This window comes from Hesperophylax consimilis, chromosome 5, assembly GCF_061612785.1.
Source record: "Hesperophylax consimilis isolate HC1 chromosome 5, BYU_Hcon_1.0, whole genome shotgun sequence".
Lineage (NCBI taxonomy): Eukaryota > Metazoa > Arthropoda > Insecta > Trichoptera > Limnephilidae > Hesperophylax > Hesperophylax consimilis.
Genome location: NC_142840.1, coordinates 32,056,304 through 32,062,303, shown reverse-complemented (window position 1 = coordinate 32,062,303; position 6,000 = coordinate 32,056,304).

Sequence of the window (6,000 nt, the reverse complement as noted above, 5' to 3'; positions counted from 1 at the left end):
GTCTCGATCGTTTGTTCAGTATTTTGAATAACAGAAGGAGGGTAATAGATAGAGATCGGTTCCCTCTCTTATTAAAAAGTTTTCTATCATTTAGATCTCTGTCTTCTAACCTTCAAAATCTACAAGATAATCCAATCCTTCCTATTTACAGTACCCCGTTTAATGCTATTAATTTTATCCCAAACGTAATAATTTCTGACTTCCGGACGAACATTTTATCATCAGCTAATAACTTTCAAAATGTTGAAGAACATTTTAAAAACTTTATATTTTCAAAGTTTCCTGGATTTTCCCTCATATACACAGATGGTTCCAAATCCGACCACAAAGAATGTGGCGCATCGGTATATATTCCTGAATTCAATGTTAATCTGTCTTATAAATTGCCTAAAGAAATTTCCATATTTACTGCAGAATGCTTCGCAATTGAACAAGCTTTAATTCAAATCCAACTCCTCAATATTCGTCGAGCCTTACTGTGTACTGACTCTCTAAGTGCAGTATTAAAAATTTCCTCTAATATCGTTCGAAGTCCAGAAGACTATGTTATTTGTAATATTAAAAACATCCTCGATTCTTTAAACGAATCTATGTTTGAGACAATACTGGTTTGGGTGCCTGGCCATCTAGGAATTGAGGGTAACGAGCAAGCTGATTCTTTAGCTAAACTTGGAACTGTATCTGGTTCTATTCCTTTAGATTTTAAAATTCCTGTCTCTGACGTCTTCTCTATTCTTAAATCCAACATGTCTCGTTCCTGGGAAGAAAATTGGACAGTCACGAAAACTCAAACTGGATCTTTCTATGCTGGAATACAAAATCATATTCCAAGTAAACCCTGGTTCCACGGAATAAAAAAGTCCAAAAGATTTATTTCCTGTATCTCGAGAATGAGAATTGGCCACTGCTCTATAGCAACTCATTTGTTTAAAATTCGGGTACTCGAAAGTTCATTATGCCAATGTGGTGTGGAGGATGAGACTCTTGACCATGTCTTCTTCAATTGTAAAAACCATTCTTCTTTCAAGGGCATGTATCGATTGCTTATTAAAATCACCCACCAGTCTCCCCTTAGTATTCCATATTTGCTGTCTCTCAACAACTCTCGCGTATATTCTATTCTTTATAAGTTTATAGATTTGAATGACTTTAATATATGATATGTCCAGTCCCCTTATAGATAATTCACATCAGTTTAACCATATATCTTAACCCAATCGGCACAAAGCACTCTCTTTAGGGTGAATTGCCTAATACAAAAAAAAACTATGTATGTATTACGTATTGTATTATGATATGAATATCTTAATATGTTCTAACACACAAACTTTGATTGTCCGTTTTAAGCGGGCGGGCGGCGTACATATAATATATTTTTAATTTGGGAGGCGGGTTTGGGTACGCCGCCCCGAGAAATATTTATTGGATAACCAACACTTCTGTCATAGGTCACCCCAAGTGGTTCGCCACGTTTGGTGATTTAGCAGGGGTGCCCGGGTTCATCGGGTGGAGTGTGTTCCTCCTGTGTGGGTTTAATGTAAAAAAAAATATATATTTGAATATTTAAAGAATTATTCAAATCAAATTTATGCCACCTAAATTAATTCCACAAAATACAATCGACTTTATATATTAAAAGATAATAAGATATTTATATCATAAAAATACAAGTATATAAAAAAAAACACCTGGTTATTATTAAATTCAGAGATGTGCTTTATTTCAAATAAATCCATTTCAAATGGAAATGCAAAATGCAAAATGGGTATTTTCCATTTTGCATTTTAAATGCTTTTCTAAAAACCATTTTGCATTTTAAATGCTTTTCTCAATGCATTTTCCATTTTAAATGCTTTTTTGCAACATACTTCCTACTATCTCCACTCATATTTTTTTCATAAGCCCCAAATATCAGTCGGTCCTCAACCTCGCTATGAGAGATAATTTAAATTTGTCAAGTTGCTCCCTGGTAAGAGCCCTGGCAATTGAGTGACACCATTACAAAAAATACTGAACATGGGGCCATGACGCTGTAATATTAAATGTTAGATAGCAGTTTCTATGTTTTTACGTTGTCAACATTAGTCTTGCGCAATTTTTTTGTGGTTCAATAATCTGTAGTCGTGGTGTTTTTGGATTTACCATCATGTAATATGTTTGTTTTAAATTGATGTCCATTATCAAATGACAAAATTGTTTTAATTGTTTGACCTGCGAAATCATTTTGCCTTTTGAAAATAGGTATTTTGCATTTTGCATTTAAAATGCTTTTCTAAAAACCATTTTGCATTTTGCATTTTCAAATAGAAAAGTTTTGACCCATTTCCATTTTGCATTTCAAATGGTTTTGGGTACCCATTTTGCACATCTCTGATTAAATTTAATATATATACTGCGCCGAACGGCCTGAAATTTCGGATACACTCTAAGTTTTATGGTATGAAAGGAAATCAATAATAAAATCTCAGAAAAGTGGCATTTTTGGAAAAATCATCATTCTTACTAGCATATACAAGACTTGGGTTCCGAATTTTGAATGCGGTTTTCTCGGGATCTGCTGACACGAACATCCAAAAATTTTGGATACCTTCTAAAATGTATTGTATGAAAGGGAATCAAAAACAAAATCTCAGAATAGTGACATTAGTGGAAAAATCATCACTCTTAGTCATTGACTAGTCTTGTTCAGAGATGTGCTTTATTTCAAATAAATCCATTTCAAATGGAAATGCAAAATGCAAAATGGGTATTTTACATTTTGCATTTTAAATGCATTTCTTAAAACCATTTAGCATTTTAAATGCTTTTCTCAATGCATTTTCCATTTTAAGTGCTTTTTTGCAACATTTTTCCTACTATCTCCGCTCATCTTTTTTTCATAAGCCCCAAATATCAGTCTGTCCTCAAACTCGCTATGAGAGATAATTTACATTTGTCAAGTTGCTCCCTGGTAGGAGCCCTGGCAATTGAGTGATACCATTACAAAAAATACTGATTCAAATACTGAACATGGGGCCATGACGCTGTAATATTAAATATTAGATAATTATAATTAGTTTCATAATCTGTAGTCGTGGTATTTTTAAATTTACCATCATGTAATATGTTTGTTCTACATTGATGTCCATTATTAAATCACAAAATTGTTTAAAATTCTATAATTATTTTAATTGTTTGACCTGAGAAACCATTTTGCATTTTCAATGCATTTTTAAAATAGGTATTTAGCATTTTGCATTTGAAATGCTTTTCTAAAAACCATTTTGCATTTTGCATTTTCAAATGGAAAAGTTTTGACCCATTTCAATTTTGCATTTCAAATGGTTTTGGGTACCCATTTTGCACATCTTTGGTCTTATTACATCAATTTTCTTACAGGCATAAATGCAAGAATTGCATACGAACTTTGAATGCTGTTTTTTCGGGATCTGCTGAACCGAAAAGCCTGAATTTTTGGATATGTACTTAGATTTATGTCCTGAAGTTGAATCAATAACAAAATTTAGTTAAGAAATATTTTTTTAAATGTGAATACCTACCGCACAAGAGTGCCAACTGCTCCCAGCCGTCTGGAGGCATGGAGACTATGACATCCCTAATTGGTATGTTGTGAAGCTGAAGCAGTGGGGAAGAGGATGGTGGGGGAGTCCCTGGTTATTCAGATCTGTTCATCAAACACGGCCAAAACCATTTCAAACAACGTTTTAATTCTGAATGGTGGTCTTACACCAGGGCGATACTGAGAGTATGTTCCTCTCAGGAACGTGCGACAAGTATGTAATGTATTGTGAAATAATACAAATTCATTAAATAAAATTTACTTGCGCCCGCCGGGACTTGATCCCGCGACCTTCGGATTGTCAGTCGATGGCCTTACCTTTCGTAGAAAACCTTTGGATATGTAGATGACAGTTAAATTTCTAAGAGCATGTATAAAATTCAGCATTTAACGGTTTTGCCCAACAATCTCGTTAATATAATATTCTTGCGCAAAAGTACTAGATACCTACTATTAACAGTTACCCTATAAGTTGTCGCAACTCGCAATTTACGTATTATCGGTTCAATTCGCGATGTTCTGGTATACCTGGGTATACCTTTCCGGGAGTATTGGGGAGTATCATAGACATATGAATATTAATAGACGAGAACTTAAAGGCGAGGGGTCAAACCAACAGTTGGGGGATGAAGAGGGGAATAAAGCTGACTGTGATTCGTCAATAAATCAATCTGACAGTATATAGGCATCTCGCATTATAATATCACCATTTAGTTCTTAAAAGTAAAATCTGCTTTTAAATTAATAGACATTTTTACATGGGAGCGCAAATTACTCGCCGCGTTATGAACAAATTTGCGAAGTCCAAATTCGGCAAAGTAAATTTCTTCTATTTTCAGAGTCGAATATTTTGTTTCCATATTTAGTTAAAACACTTTTACAAATGTTTCATAATTTACTTACCCCAGTAAACAACGAGGAGCACACTTGAGAATCGCTACATTCGTGCAATGTTCGAGGGTTGTCACAACCGCTCTGTTCCTATTAATAATAAAATAATGTAATTATCTCTATTAATTAAAATTTATTTACGTGAATTATTTAACACGTTATTTAATTACAATAATGCGTAGCAGTTACATTATTATTTGCTCCTTGTTTTTGTAGATACTCTCAGTATCGCCCCAAATACTTGAAATGGCTTTAGGCGTGTATAGTGACCAGATTTACATAGCTAGGTACTTCTCACCACCACATCAAAGCATCGTGTGTAGGCAACAACTCCACCCCCTTTATCTCCCGACTTATCGGGGTTCTGCAAGTCGGATCGTACGTAGCCAGGTGTGGGGTATTATTTGGGAGTATTTTGTCGATGAAGGTGCTTTTTATTTATTTTTTGGGTATAATATTTGCATACACATTTTTTTACGTACATTTAAGCATCATAATATGTCAGTAAAACGGTATTATACAGGGTGTATCGGCAAGTACCCGACAAACTTTAACCAGCTATTCCTCAGCACATTTGGAGTAAAAAATGTTATGGGTGCTTTGCTGTCCGGTAACATTTTTTTTCCATTAAAAACAAAAAATAAATAAAAAAATCCACACTCCGTCACTGTCATTTGCATTGAATCTCGTGTTCAACAGCTGTTATTAGCAAGTGTGTCAAAAAGTGTCCTCGCTCTTTCGTACACACTAAATAATAATAGTTAAAAATGAGACGAATGGTGCCGTGCCATTTCGTTGTGATTGTAAAAGCGCGCCAACGTAGGTACGTACGTACGTACATTATTCAACAAAACTCTAACAAAATATTGCCAGATGAGTTTTCAAACTTTGACAAAGGATAAAACATTGGTGACATGTGGTGAAAATATGAATAATAAATTTTTTATTAAAAAAAATTTTTACCGGACAGCAAAGTGCCCATAACATTTTTTACTCCAAATGTGCTAAGGTTAAAGTTTGTCGGGTACGTGCCGATACACCGACATAATAACAGTATTCGACTATGCATAATATTATAAAAAAATATACGAGTTATGTATATATTAACATATATGGACGATGGAAGAAATGAAAAGAAAAAGACAAAAGGGTTAAGAATTGAAGTATATTTGAGAGAACAGCATTCAATAAAGAACTTACAGGGGTTTAAATAATAACAAACAAAAATAACAGCACAGTTTAAGAGAAAACAACACGTAGAGGAGTTATATTATCGATGCTAGATAAATAATAACAGCTGAATAAAAATATATTTAAAAGATGAACCAACATAGAAAGAAGGTATTAATCTGTTGACTGTGATGACGCCCGTGACCTTTAGAAAAAATACACGCCGAAAAATCACAGATACGAAGGTCTCCGTAGTCGAGGGGTAACGCGGGGAGCGGGAGGTTTCGGGTTCGAAACCCAGCGTGCAAATGAAAATTTTATTTGATTAATTTGAGTTATTTCACAATTTACTAATTAAAAATAATTTAAAGGATGTTTGC